The sequence below is a fragment of the Saimiri boliviensis genome, chromosome 18 (genome assembly GCF_048565385.1).
Source record: "Saimiri boliviensis isolate mSaiBol1 chromosome 18, mSaiBol1.pri, whole genome shotgun sequence".
Classification (NCBI taxonomy): domain Eukaryota; kingdom Metazoa; phylum Chordata; class Mammalia; order Primates; family Cebidae; genus Saimiri; species Saimiri boliviensis.
Window position 1 is genome coordinate 17,405,967 of NC_133466.1, and position 15,845 is coordinate 17,421,811.

Consider the following 15,845-nt stretch of genomic DNA (forward strand, 5'->3'; position numbering starts at 1 on the left):
TTTACCTTGGCTAACGTCAATTCTGTCATGGATTGAGGTATACCTGCTGTCCTATCATTTCCTGGGATCAATAAACCAAATCAAAACCTCATTTTACTTTGAAGATGGCCACTTGCTTGGTACTTCTAAAACTTGGAGGGAATCAGATTAAAATAGAACAGCACAAATGATAATATGTGTCTTTTATTTGCAGTCACTTTTCTCGAGTTGCATTGTGAAATGGTATATATCTTCTTATTTCTCTCTCTAAAAAAGGACAACACTCCTACTTCTAGATTAAAATTACTAACAGCCCAACCTCACACACTGAGTTTGCATGGTTTTATAAGCTTTCAAAAAATGATGTGGCATGTCCCATTAATGGCAGATAAATACATTTCTATGTCATTTGTTTTATCTGCTGGTTCAGGATCACATATATCTCTTCTATCATAATATTCACTGCATGTCTTACAAGGATTGATTGTCCACTAGTCATTTTTCCCTTCTAGAAAGTGACTTCCAAAGGTTCTTAACACTTATACAATAATGAATACATTACAGAGCCACGGATGAATAAATGAGTGAACATAAACACAACAGTGGAAGGGTGGAGAGTATCAGACAAATCTCCATGTTTTGAGGGTTTACTAGTGAAAGAAAGAATTATAAGCCCTAAGAGTCTACAAGCAGGAGAAGAGAATTTCTAGCTGAATTACCGTCAACATAGTTAGGGAGATAACACATATGATACGGCTTAGCTCTGTGTCCCTCACCCAAATTTCATGACAAATTGTAATTCACGATGTTGGGTCAGGGACCTGGTGGGAGGTGATTGGATCATGGGGGTGGACTTTGCTTGCAACCAACCCAAATGCCCATTAATGATAGACTGGACAAAGAAAATGTGGCACATATACACCATGGAATACTATGCAACCAGAAAAAAGATTAGTTCACGTCCTTTGCAGGGACATGGATGAAGCTGTAAACCATCATTCTCAACAAACTGACACAAGAACAGAAAACCAAATACCACATGTTCTCACTCATAAGTGGGTGTTAAACAATGAGAACACATGGACACAGGGAGGGGACCATCACACCACATACCGGGGCCTGTCAGGGGGTGGGGGGATTGGGGAGGGATAACATTAGAAATATCTAATGTAGATGATGGGGAGATGGATGCAGCAAACCACCATGGCATGGGTATACCTATGTAACAACCATGCACTAACCAGCACATGTACTCCAGAACTCAAAATATAAAAAACATACAAATATGCACATCCTCCCATATATTTAAATCATCTGTAGATTATGTAGAATACCAAAAATAACGTAAATGTTATGTACATTGTTGGGAACAGCCCAACCCAGTATGTGGGTGCCCTGAGTCCTGGTGGTGACAAGGGAATGAGAAAAGAAATAAGACAAAGTCAAGAGTAGAATTTAACAGTATGGATCCAGGGGGCCAAGGCACTCTTGTACGGGGTAAGCGCATTGACACTGATCTGGCTCCACAGACTTTTATTAGGTGCATTATCCTGTTAATCTTGCAGGCTGTGGGGAGGGGAGGTAAGAAAGAAGATGGCTGGGCGTGGGGGAAGAGCGTGTGTCTTGCAGCATTCAATAGCAAATGTGGTTCTTCTAAGAAATTGTCTCACTAGTCTATTATGAACACTAAGGACACTGAGTTTTACCACCCATTTGTATCCAGGTGCATCTGCAAAGAGGAAAAGCGCCATAAGGTATGTATTAAGGGGTTTTTGTCTCCGCGCATCGTGGACACAGAGCAATCAGAATTGCTCCACATTCTGAGAACATAGGCAGAGCCTGTGGTGGTCCAGTTATCTCTGCCTTGCAAGGCTTTTGGGCCTCACAAGCTTCCGTCGGCAAAGACCCTCCCAAATCTTGTGAGCAGAGGTTGCATTCCTTCCCAGAGTTCTTGCACAAGCCCTCTTTACAAAACCTTCATGTAAACCCTATGTTGGCAGGAGATTGTGGGACCAAAGCAGTCTTTGCTGCCTTGCAACCACACCACAGCATTCTGCGAGTATAAACGGCTCTCAGATGGTCCTCACTGTAGGTCTCCTGTTACTGCTTGATCTCTGCTTTTATTTTACTACATCATAGTTTGAAGTTTTCTTAATTCAATATTTGATCTGTGGCACAAATATCAGGGTATAAAATGCAAAGGATGCTTGTAATCATTTAACTATAAGTAACACGGGTCTGCCCCTGGCCATCTTGGCCTACAGTAAATGATTGTTATACAGTATTGTTTATGGAATAATAACAGGAAAGAAAATCTGTACATGTTCAGTACAGATGCAATTTTTAAAAATATTTTTCATTTGCAATTGGTTAAATCTATGGATGCAAGAACCATGGATATCAAGGGCTGACTGTGTAAGCATGTGTGTGCATACATATATGTATGTGTGTGTGTGTATATATAATCAACTGTGGTATATGGAATTGGCATAATTATCTTTTGTTACATGTATTATTCGAAAACATTAAAAACATATGGGAATAGAAGAGGATAAAAAAAATCAGAGTACATGGAAAAACTCATAGAACAGGAAGAGATTATAGCTTGTGTAGCTCAACTGTGTACCCAGGGGAGGAAAGTCCTCTGGATCAATGCTTTGCTATAGATGGCAATCACCTGAGAATGTTGTTAAAATGCAGATTGTTAAAATGCAGGTTCAGCATGGCACTTGAGATTCTGCATTTCTAACAAGTTCCAAAATGATGCCAATTATCTCTAGTGTGGAGTTTAGTGTATGCAAGAATTGTCTCATGAGTCTATTATGAACACTTTTTATGGCATGGGACTCACTGCTTTAAGAAGAAATAATCTCCATTTGGGGACAGTTCACATTATTTTTTTTTTCTTTGCATTAAGTCAAAATTTGCTTCTCAATAATTTCCACCTATTGGTCCTAGTTACAGCCTCCAGAATCACAACTGCTCAGTCAATTTATATTTTTACTGGAAAAATTGAACTTGAGAAATTATTGTCTTTTAATCTTTTATTTCCTCAAAAAGTATATCCCCCATATGATAACTGAAACAGGAATAAGACAGGGTGGTTGCAGGAGAATAGAAAATTCCAGGTAGAAGTTTCACACAACTAGAAAAGGAAACTATTGAAATAGTTGCATAAGCTAAGGACCGATAAGGCCCTGAAAAAGTAGAGGGTGGACCAAGCTTGCTAAGGCCAACAGGACCCAACATGCACTGGATTTGACCCAAGTCTCATGTAGGACCTCATTATACACTCAATAACATACTAAGTCATACAGCCACTAGCATCATGATAGGTCCCAGAACACCCATATTTAGTATAAAAATGGGTGGCACCCAGGAGGCGGAAGTTGCAGTGAGCTGAGATTGTGCCACTGCACTCCAGCCTGGTGACAGAGCAAGACTCTGTCTAAAAAAAAAAAATCACATCACAGTTCCAAAAAATCTTAACCTTTGTCCAGGGGCCATCATGAATATTCCACCCCTTGATTAAAGAAACCCATAAAGGCAGAAACCCCAAAGGCCCTGGTGTGACACTCTGGAATACACCTGCACTCCTTTTTCTTGAGTGTGTACTTTTCATTTTGCATTATTAAATCTCTGTTCTTTCACTATTTGCCAACTCATCCTTGCATTCCTTCTCATGACAGGATCAAGAACCCGGACACCAACTGAAATCGAGGTCCAACTGACATCTGGGGACCTCCTCCAGCCTACCAGTATCATAATGACTTTGAGTTCTCTCTGCTACATTGTGCTCTTTACTGAGTATGTTTCAATGTGTAAAGTCTATCTAAAATTGAGACCCCAGAACATAAACACAACACCCAGTCTAGACTGGTCTGATGGTCATCGTGTGCTTCAAGTTATGATACTACATTTCTATCAGGCTCTTTGAATGTCAATAAATTTATGTAAAACCCATGGACTCAGCTTCGGCCTAGCATAGCAACCAAAACTGACAATATATATGGCTAATAAATCCCCAGAAAACAACCCCTATGTCAGTCAAAATAGTTAAATAGCTAACCTCCTCTCTCTTTCTCTTTCTTTCTTACAAAAAGAATTCTCAGGAAAATTTCTTTGCTGGCTTAGTCACCTCGCTCACAACACCCCCTTCTCTCCCTTTCTTGTCATCACTCTCACACTGTGGCCTCACACTTCTTAAAATTATTGAACTCCAGTAACCCCCATCCCCACTCCAACTCAACCGTTTTAACATGTCCACACCCTAGCTGTCTCCAGAAACCACTTCTCTCCACAACTTCAGATTTAGCCACTGCTTCAACCTGAATACTGTCTGCTTTTTCATAACGCATGCAGAACCTGATTTGTGTTTTTGCTGTGATCCTTGTGCCTTTGATCTCTCCAAGCTGTAGTCATTCACGGTGCCAATTTGATTTCACTGTTCTTTCAACCCAGTTTGCAACTTCTTATTCAAACAGTTTGAGAAGCCTCTTGCACTGCATCTGTAATGCCTCCTGCAGGGTCCACACTTCTTTTCCACAATCCCAGCCCTGGGAAATTCTCATTATCTGTTTTCTTTGCTCCTATCTGAACAAATGTTCATGGCTGGAGGAAAAAAGTGGTTTCAACTTATTGATTTTATTAGAAATGGGAGTGACTCAAACTTCACTGTTGACTCTGTATTTCACTCTCTATAGCAACTTATCCAAACTTTTTTCAACATCTTGAACTCTCCAACCCTCCCCAGGAGCATAAATTTTAACAGATGAATAAATGATCTCAGTGAAAATTCTCTGAAATTATCAAGACCACCTGGCATTTGGTCTCTCAGGTTCCCTCTTCTCCTTAGAGTTTCTTTGTATTTTCACAAGACTTTTTTCTTCTCTCATTGTAGCCTTTTTGTAGGAAGCTCTCCCTTTTTTAAATGCCACAGATTATATGTATTTCCCCTTAACACTTTCCTGCTTGAACAATGTTCTATCAATTATAGATTCTGTCTTGTCCTTTTAGTCTCTCTACTGGATTAATACTCTATCACGCATAAAAATGCTCAATTTCCATGTCCTCTAATTAGCTTTCTCTTAAGCTTATCTCTCTTTTTTTGTTTTGTTTTCACCTATGAACTTGGTGAATTAAGCCAGTGCTCCCTGCCTACACTTTACCCAAATACTGTCTCTGTAAGCCCATGCAATTTGAGGCTCCTTCACTTTTCTCACCACCGTCTCATCACTGAAACCAATCTATTGAAAGTTACCTCTAATAAGCTTAACAGCATTTTCTCGTTCATGCTCCTCTTTGGCCTCTCTATGGCAGTTTATATTACTGTTCTTTCCCAAAGCTTCCTTTTATTGATTCCATTAAGTTGTATTACTCTGGCTCATCTTATCTCTTTGTTCCCATGTCCAATAAACTAAAAAGCCTACCCCATAGCAGATGAATTTCCTATCTTCTTCTCTTTCTATTTGAAGTTAATAATATATTCTCAGCCTTCTTCTCTCTGTAACTGTTCATCTATCACTAATGTAGCATATGAAAATAACTGCCACATCTATATTTTTATCTCATATGTCTCTGTCTATACTTTTGGAGACATAAAGGCATCAATCTACTGCAACAATTTCATGTAAAAATTCTAAAGATACTTCAAAAGACTCAAAATTTTTCTAAATAACTTTTTCCTTAAATATTCTTCTTCTATTACTTTTCTGTCTTGGTTGTCAATATCATCATCAATCTATGCCCTAAGATATTTGCATTATGCATCATCTCTCCTTACATAAACCACTCAGTCAGCTGGACCCAGTGGCTCTCATCTGTAATCCCAACACTTTAGCATGTCAAGGTGAGAGCATTGCTTGAGTTCAGGAGTTTTGAGATGAGCCTGGACAACATGGCAAAAACCCATCTCAGTAAAACATACAATAATTATCTGTGGTGGCACATGCCTGTAGTCCCAACTACCTGGGAGGCTAAGGTGGGGGGATTGTTTGAGCCTGGGAGGTGCAGGTTGCAGTGAGCTGTGATCAGGCCACTGCACTCCAGCCTGGATGACAGAGTGAGACCCTTTCTCAGAAAAACAAAAAGAAAAAACCACCCAGTCAATCCTGTTATTATTTTTCTCTAACAACTTTTGCATTCATTATTCTATTGGCTCTGCTTCTCTTTTCATTGTTTAGTCTAGGTTCTTATCATTCCTTGGAAGGTATATCATTATAGCCTCTTAACGGGTCTCTGACTTTTCAACCTTTAATCCTTGATCCTCATTGCTACCACTGCTACCTTCCTAAAATCTGTCTCCTCCCCAGACAGATTCCACACCACTTTAGGAGGCACACATTGTCTTCTGTGGCCTGACACCTACCATATCTGTGTACTTGTGCCCTCTCATATCTAAATACTGCATAATTACCTTCAATTCATTCTTCTCTCACTAAAGATGTCCCCTTTTTAATACTCATTGAAATATGCTCTTCATTTAATTATCCATTTCCAATTGCAACACATAACCTATTAATAGTTTCCTAATATCTGCAACTGGGAATAACACCAGCATTCACTCAATTCCAGCAATGGCTGCTTGGTGTCTCAGTTATGATACTTATTATTGAGTATGCCTTCCTTGCTTTTTGTCTCTAATTAGTTTGTAATCAGGCTGAGAATGAGGATACATCTCTCCACCTTAAACAGTGGCTATTAAATAGCCTGTTACTCTTGCTGGGAGAATTAAATTGCCTTTGAATGACAAAAAAAACAACAAAAATCAAAAACCTAGATTAAGGATTTGCCTGTAAATTTTTTATCTTTGAATTATTCATGAAAAACTTCATATTCATATATAATACTGATGAATCTTATGCCTCTAGAATTCAGAAGTCACACAATATGTAACAATTTTAGATAAAATATAAATGGAAAGCAGAAGTTAATTTATTTAGCTTCACCTATGTAATTGCAAATCGGGTGGCTGTAAATCACAGGAGAGCTAAGATAAACAGTTCTTTAAAGATATGATTGTTTTTTGGCCAGACACAGTGGCTCATGCCTGTAATCCCAGCACTTTGGGAGGCCGAGGTGGGCAGATTATGAGGTCAAGAGATCGAGACCATGGTGAAACCCCATCGCTACTAAAAAATACAAAAATTAGCTGGGTGTGGTGATGCGTGCCTGTGGTCCCAGCTACTTGGGAGGCTGAGGCAGGAGAATTGCTTGAAACTGGGAGGTGGAGGTTGCAGTGAGCCGAGATTGTGCCACTGCACTCCAGCCTGGCGCCTGGCAACAGAGTAAGACTCTGTCACAAAAAAAAAAAAAAAAAAAAAAAAAAGATACGATTGTTTTTCTCCAATATAAGAAGATGATAGTTGAGTAAACTTCTTTAGTTGTCAGAGAGTAGTAATAGTATTGCTTTCAAATGTTTATCTTGAAATATCTATGTCATTAGGGACAATTTCAATACTTGCTCTTCCAGTGTTATTAGAAACAACAGTCATGAGTTGCTATGTTCTTGCTTGTAGATCACTTGCTATTTGTCTCTAATGGCCTAATAAATCACACCTCTGATGCTGCCTTGTATAAATGGAGGTGGTAGTTTTCTACCACCTACCTCCTCCTAGAATGTGTAGTGTTGCGCAGAAGATTCTTTGTATGTTCAGAGAATTTTCTAGTTTTACATCTGAAACATGGGTGAATGTATATTTGCAGGAAAGATACTAATAGGTGTGGCCAAGCCATTTCTGTGCTCAGTTAAGCAAAGAAATAGAGCTTCCTACACCCTGAAGATACTCACCCTACTGCTGAACTGATTTACCTAGATATGAGCTATGAAAACATTTGATAAAGAAATTTACAAAATATGAATACATGATTGCCCTAACCTAACCTCAAAAGCAACACTTTGTCACCTCTATTATTTCCTATTTATTATTAATGAGAGTCCAGTCCACACTCAGGTGTATGGACCCCAGCCTCCCAGTGGCAGAATTACTGAGAGCCCTCTCAGAAGGTGCCTAATAGTACATTACCATCTACTTACTCATCAATTCCTCTGTCTCCACAGACTCAGGAGACTCCCTGGGTGCCTTTCCTTTCAAGGCCCACTCTTTTTTTTTTTTTTTTTTTTTTTTTTTTGGTGGAGTCTTCCTCTGTTGCTCAGGATGGAATGCAGTGCACCATCTCAGCTCACTACTCCACCTCCCGGGTTCGGTTCAAGCAATTCTCTGCAACATAAATGCATGTTCCCCTGGCCCAGAGGCCCTGATCTGACCCTGGCTACTTTTTCCACCACACACACTGTTAGGCTTTCCTGCCTCTTCACAATCCATACTTCCTATCACTTTATCTGTCATTGCCTTTATGATAATTTGCTTATCTTTTAACACGTGATCACATCTACTGCAATGGAAGCTGCTTGAATATGTTTACCAATTTTGTCACCATTGTATGTTTAGCTCCTAGATAAGTGTTTAGTACGTAACATATGTTCAATAAACACACAGGTATAAAGTAAACAAATAAATTGATGAATGAATCTGTCAATCGATGAAAATAATACTCTGTTAACATATCTATTTTCCATCACTCATGGAATCCAAAAGCAGTAGATGTTACTTAGGTAACAAACATGGCTATTTGTTAAAATGAATAAATAAATAAATAAAAGAAAAAAAGAAAGCAAAGCAAAGAAAAAAGTTTAGTAAACAAAAATTGGACATTCTAATAGTATATTTTGAGTACAGGCAACTGAAATTAATTTTGGCATTAGGCAACTAACACTCTAAATTTTATCTTAGAGGTTTCAAGTCTTTTCAAGAGAGAAACATAACATAGTAAATAGGACTTGTACATAGAATTCTCTAATCCCTGGCTTCTTGATTCATCTGAAATATCTTTGAACAGACTTGTGGATTTTGCTTTGTTTTTTTCTCTTTTGCTTTCATGTCACACAATGAAAACTTTAAAAACACAAAAGTGTTTTGGCTCGGAGTCAAATAATTAAACAACTGAATTAGCATTTTAGAGCTAATTTAAATTAACAGGGCAAGCAATTTTTACCCAATTTGTATTAATTCAATGCAAAAAAAGTATTCTGTCAAAATAAAATACTTTCTAATAAGTTAAGTTCTACATCTTGCTGATTTTTATTAATCAGTAAAATGCTACCGCTAAATTAGTAAATTATCTAAAAACTGTCTAGTTCATAGAAAATCTTAGTGAAATGTGGAAACATAATATGCATATTTTTACTTCTAAGATATATATATAAAAGTAGTTCTATTATAATTTAAAACTAAAACTGCCTCTCAAAACATGAATTTTTGAATTAATTAGGAGGTTTTTTTTCAAACACGCACCTTATTTCTTGTCTCAAAAAATGAGAACATTCACCATAAAAATATACCTTGAATGTTAACTCGAAGTGTTGAGGTAAAATTTACAAAATGTGTTAATTATTTACAGTCAATATTGCCTTTAATTTTTTTTTTTTCCTGAAGAATACCTGGAGATCAGGACTGCTGCTTTCTACGGCTGTGCTTTCCTTGACCACCACCAGCTTTGGTACCCTGCACGATTTTAACCACCCTCTTTAATATCCCAAGTTTCTACCTTTATCTTCAAAATTGGGTACATTTTTAAAACACACTGGTAAAAACAAAACAAAACAAAAAAACTTACATCTTATTAACTATTGTCCTTAGAAGAGAATTTTAGAATGATGCATTTAAACTTGTCATTGTAATGAATAAATTAGAAGTTCATATTAAATACATTAAGGCATTGGAATCATATCATTTTTTACAGTTTCCTGAGGCTACTGTAGTAAATTATCACAAACTAGATGGCATAAAACAACAGAAATTTATTCTTTCAGAGCTCTGGAGATCAAGAGTCTGAAATTGTCAGGAACCTCTCCCTCTTGGGGGTGGCTATAGGAAAACCTCTTCCAGTTTCCCTGATTGTTGACATTCCTGGACTTGCAGACTAGTCTAAGCTCTGATTCTGTCTTGACATAACCTTATCCTCCATGTGTGTGTCTTTTCTATATGTCTCTTTAAGGCCATTTGTCATTATATTTAGTGTCCATCCAGATCATGCACCTTAAGTCTCCTCATATCAAAATCCTTGACTTAATTACCTCTGCAAAACCCCCTCTTCTGAGTGAGGTAGCATTCACAGGTTCCAGAGATTAGGATGTGAACTTACCTTTTCCAGGGCCACCATCCAATCCCTCAAGGTCTAGATGGGAAATTTAGAGTAGTAAAAGTAATAACAGTATTCATAGCACTTCCATAGTGCTGTATCATCCTCAGGGTGTTTTTAGTTGAATCTTCTCATTTTATAACTTATCATAGTGCCTTCATTTTGCAATAAAACAACTGAAGCAAGAAGAATTAACTCAAAGATATCACAAGGCTAATTAGTGGCAAAGCACAATTACCACGAAGTCACTATAACACTTTTTAAAGTTTTTATTTTTAACTAAAACAAAATCAACTGATTTTTGCAGAAAATACATTTTTTTTTTCATATCTGCACATGGGGATCTCATAGAAGAGTTTTCTCATAACATTTTGGCAACAGCTACAGTTTCAAAAATCTTGGATTTGGGTTACAAACAATAAGTCATACCATTCATCCAGATTCGTAATAATGGTCGGTGGATAAGAAGCTTCTACTATTTGTCAGGTATGACTTTTAAATGGATTACCTCATTGAAGTGCAATACATATGGTGGCTAAAGTCTGACTCTGGTATCTGACAACCCTGAGTAGAATTCAATTGCAGCATTTACTTATAGGTGGCCCTTTCACAAGTCAGTCAAACTCTCTAATCCTAATTTTCTTGATCTCAGAATTAGGAGTCACACTAGACACACTCCAACAGGGTTGTCCTAAGACAGAATCAAAATGATCCAGGCAGCCCTTAAAAACATACACTTCTTCCTAGTGTGTCATCCATTGGTTTTATCTGGAGAGTATATTCTTTTGGGTAGAAGACACTTTATTTAACACAATTTCCTCAGTTAGAGCTACAGATTTTCTCCATTTTTAACATTTTGGAAAAACGTCTTTATACAGAGAGAGGTAAATACTTATGTGTATACCTAATAGTTCAATACTTGCTCATTCCCTACATCCATTTCCTCCTCTTGTTTCCATCTTTACACTTTCACGTAACATTCTCCTTTTTTTAACAAGCCCATACAAGAAAAACAGTTTTGGAAAATGTTCTTTAGAACTGAAGAGCAGCCAACGATGCTATCCTTACGGTATGGCAAAAGGGGTTGATTATCCTGGAATGAATGCTCCTTCCAAGTCAAGAGTAACCAGACATACAAAACCACTTTCTTGAAAATCTCCTGCTTCAACTCGTAACACAACACTGCAAGCATGGTGGAAAGTCAAAGCTCTGCTAACACCTCTCACCATGTACAAAAACTGCCCAGACCCTGTCTCAACAGCTTTACTGAGTGTGCAATTTGTCATGAAGTTATTGTCTCTTGGAAGGACCTTAACCACAAATCGTAAGTACTAAGTCTCTGTAGTGTCTAAATAGAAAACACATTTTAATTGGCTCTCTTTTGTTGAACACATCACAAGCACATATTTGACAATTTTCAGTAGATTTGCATCTTTTGCTGTTAACAAATTTTGGAAACTGGAAGAAACTAAAAAACCAACTCAAGATAAAGGGAGAGTACATAGCTGTGAGGAAGTCTCCCAGAGGGCCCAGTAAAGATCAGTGTAAGAGCTTTACTTTACAGAACATCTTTAATCATGGCTGTGAAAGGGGAACAAACTGCTCACTAATGACCCTCATCAGGGACATGATACAAACACCACTGGGGAAGATGATAATAAAAAACGGGATATAGTTGCTAAAGCCCAGATGAATAAATAGAGTAAAATGGATCAAAATATGTAAGCTAATAAATCTAGAGAAAAAAATATTTCAGTTAAATATGTGTAAAAAACACAAGGGTCTGTAGAAAACCACTGATATTAACATTAGGTGATTGTGTGACCATTTAAAAGGAAAAGAAAGTATTCAGATGGTTTCAAACCAGAACTAAAAGTAATGGGATAAAATCGTGGAAGGAAAATTTGGTTAGATTGTCAGAAAAACATTTCCTAGCATCAAAATCTATTAAATCATGGAATAAGTTCCCAAGCTAATTTAAGTCCCTTCATTTGATTATTTTAAAATTAGACTAGACGAGCCACTGGGAAACAGCTAGTCCAGAGTTTAATTCATCCCAATTGGCAAGGAAAGGCATTCAAGATGATCTAATAAGTTGATCCTAAACTTGTATTAAACATGACTAGCCACTTGTTTTGTTCACATCACCATTTGCCTCCTAGAAACTGAAACTGGCACATGTAAATCTATAATGCATTCAATGTGTTAGGTGCCATTTTACACATTGAATGCATTAAATATATGCTCCAGGAAAAAAACAATTTGTCTGGCACTGAGGATACTGATATTCTCATCTTCTCATGGGAAAGACAACTAAATAATAACAAGTATAGTAAAGGAAAGCTAGAATTCCCTTCTACCCACACCACCACTGCCATTGCTCATTGAGTCAAGTCCAAACACTGTCATAGTTACCATGGTGTTGCATTACCTAAAGCTCACATACATCGTGAGCTTCTCTCTTCACTCTTTCTCCAAGGTTCACAATGGCCAATGCCATCTTGTTCCAGTTCATCGAGCATTCAATGTCCTCTGATCACTCACACTAATAACTCTACTTGGAGTAAAGGTCATTCCTTTGTACAGTTTTTACCACTCTCACCGTTGACACAGTCATGACTTCTTTTGGAGAGTTAACAGCAAACCCACAGGTATAAATAAGGCACCAGCCTAATATGTTCCCACAGCACCATGCTCTAATCAAAGCATTTCTCCACATTCTATTTTTATTATCCATCAACTTGTCTCTATCACTCTCTAAACAGTAGTTTATGAAAACATATATCACTATTCTTTTGTCTACTATTTTATCACCATCTAGGTTAGTGTCTAACATATAAGAGTTCCGAAGGCATTTCTTGAAAGTGTATACATAAACCACCAATTGCAACAGTAATGTCTTGAAAAGAAACCTCCCTAAAAACTAGTGGTTTACAACAATCACTTGTTCATGTTTGTGTCCTTGCAGGTCAGCTGAGAGCTGTCTGATTAAGCAGCTGAACTTGGCTAGATGGGCGATCACCTGAGGTCAGGCATTGGAGACCAGCCTGATCAACATGGAGAAACCCCATCTCAACTAAAAACACACAATTAGCCAGGGATGGTTGCACATACCTGTAATCCCAGCTACTCAGGAGGCTGAAGCAGGAGAATTGCCTGAATCTGGGAGACAGAGGTTGCCGCGAGCTGAATTCGCACCATTGCACTCCAGCCTGGGCAACAAGAGTGAAACTCCATCTGAAAGAAAAAAAAGTGAAGAGTTATCTGTCTGTCATGCAAGGTAGCTTTAAATGATTAACAAAGTCATAAAATCCATTACTAATTGTTTGTCTATTTGAGTTCTTTTGTAACACAAAACTAACCTGTGATTTAAATTACACCTTTCCAGAGACCAGAGACATCTCAGGATTTGTATTCACATTTATATTAACAAGAAAAAAATGGAAAAAGGAAGAAATTTAGCTGATTGTTTTACTATTTTTTAGGAATTTGAACCACTAATCACCAGATAAGTATCTTTAATGTGGATATGCAATAGGACAATATCTTTAATGTGTAATGTGATTGTCAATAAGATGATTCTGAGACTTTCTCCAAAAGTGTCATCAATTTAGTTTGCCCTAGAAACACTGAGGTTGCTTTCAAGGTCATTCTGTAGAAGAGCTGTTTATTTTTAAAATCACTTCATTTAGGGCCTCTCTTTTATGTAACCTGTAATCCACATTACCACCATTGATCTTTATCTACTATTTTTGTCCTGCTATTACCCAGTTGACTTGGGTATCATCAAATGTCCTATAGACCTTTACATTTCTACTAAGATGTTCCCCCCCAAGATTTTACCTGCAGGTCCCTGGGAATTAGTGACTGTCTTTAAAAAATTGCAACACCAACCAACAAAGGATTAGGCTGCTCATATTCCTTGATTCAGTTCTCTCATCCACTTATGCTCATAAATTCTGGGTTCTTGAGTCTCTATGGGATTTCTATCTCCTATGATCTTATTCTTTTGGCACTGTTTTCTTCTGATTCCCATATGCCAAAGTGCTTTTGACCAATGGCTTAGAATGACCATCTTGAAACATGTTTTGTACAATGCTAATTTCTTATGAGGGCAAGAGGTAGTGTTTGGTGTAGGGTGAGTCTATGCTCAAACTCACTTGGAAACTTCTAGCAGAAACAAACTGAAAGAGTGTCCTATAACTTAGTACCTTTAATATGTGCATTGTACATCCTGTAGGAGAGAATAAAAATGTTAGCATATTTCAGAGTTTTTCAGAGTACCTTATAAACCCTCGCTGATTATCATGATGTAAAACTATTCATCCTGGCCACTTTATGCCTTCTCAGCAAAGTGACTCTGAGGATAAAGTGAAAAGTCATGATTTCTTTTCTAAGCTGTATCAAATGTGATACTATAAATAATCTGCAACTTCCCTACCTACCTACATTTGACCCCTTAAATCACATCTTCTTTTCCATCTAAACAGCTCACTGAGTGTTATAATTGGTTCAATGACTCATCACGGAAAATTGGGTCAACATCACACTTTGAGGATCTACTGTGTGAAAAACACTGAGATCTGCCAGGAGTATAAGAATAAATAAAATTCAACCCTTGGTCTGAGGGAGTTCACAAATTGCCTGGGATGACAGTGTGATAAATGTATGAGCATAATATGTTATGGTTAGTGCTTTGACCAAAGAATACAAATACATTACTATCGGAACCCAAAAGTCAGGGCCTGAGCCATTTAGTCTCTCAGTGCTGTTTGGTGGCTAGAAGATGATATACAGTTGGTATCTTTTGGGATTTCTGCTCCACTGATGACCCACCGCCACAAATTGTCCCCAGCATGGAAGGCTTTATTTACATATCCACATATCTGAGGTGATCCAACTTGTTAATGGTTAATGGAACTGGGTTAATCATCCAGTCTACCTAAGCACATCAGCTCTGAACAGAGATCCTATAGTGCTTTATTTGTGAGCAATAGATCTGGAAGCTCATACAGATTCAGAAAATAATAGCATTCTTTTAGTTCAGCCATACTAGGTGATTTGCAAATGAATCCAAAATCTGCCTCAAAAGGAGCACAAGAAATAATGAGCTACAGAGGGTAGCAACACCGAAAGACTTCATAGTCTCACAGAGTTAGAGCAAGATAGGATAAAGTAACCTAGAGAAAAGCAAATGCTATTAGAAAAATCATAAAGAAGATAAAAGTCTTAAGTAATTCTATTTATTCAATGGAAGTAGATTATCATAAAAGTCTTCATCTTGTCTTCATATTGAATAGGCTGAGGAGGAAGAGAAGGAAGAAGGGTTGATCTTGCTGTCCCAGATGGTAGAGGCAGAAGAGGTGGAGGAGGTGGAAGGGGAGGCAGAAGAAGCAGACACACCTGTAACTTTTATTGAAAAATAAATCCATGTGTAAGTGAACTTGTGCGGTTCAACCCCATGTTGTTTAATGATCAACTGTAGTGAGTATCAAGGTTTAGGACTAGATGATAATGTTGGCCTTGCTTCTGAAAGTTTTTTTATTTCAGTACTTTCACTTTGCGAACTACATCATAGCTAAGCTCATAAAATTGATGACATCTCTTGGTTTTTCTGCCTAGGCTGTTTCTCTCTAGCTCCTATTTGCAATATGTGGACTGAAAAC

General features: G+C 37.6%; 1 long non-coding RNA gene across 1 annotated transcript in view; it reads right to left on the bottom strand.

Annotated features, from left to right (window-relative positions):
* Positions 1–13,410, bottom strand: part of LOC141581963 (uncharacterized) — a 201,469-nt gene extending 188,059 nt beyond the window's left edge. The window contains exon 1 of the long non-coding RNA XR_012514789.1: positions 13,294–13,410. This is a non-coding gene — a long non-coding RNA (uncharacterized LOC141581963). The remainder of the gene's footprint in view (positions 1–13,293) is intronic.
* Positions 13,411–15,845: the final 2,435 nt, after the last annotated feature.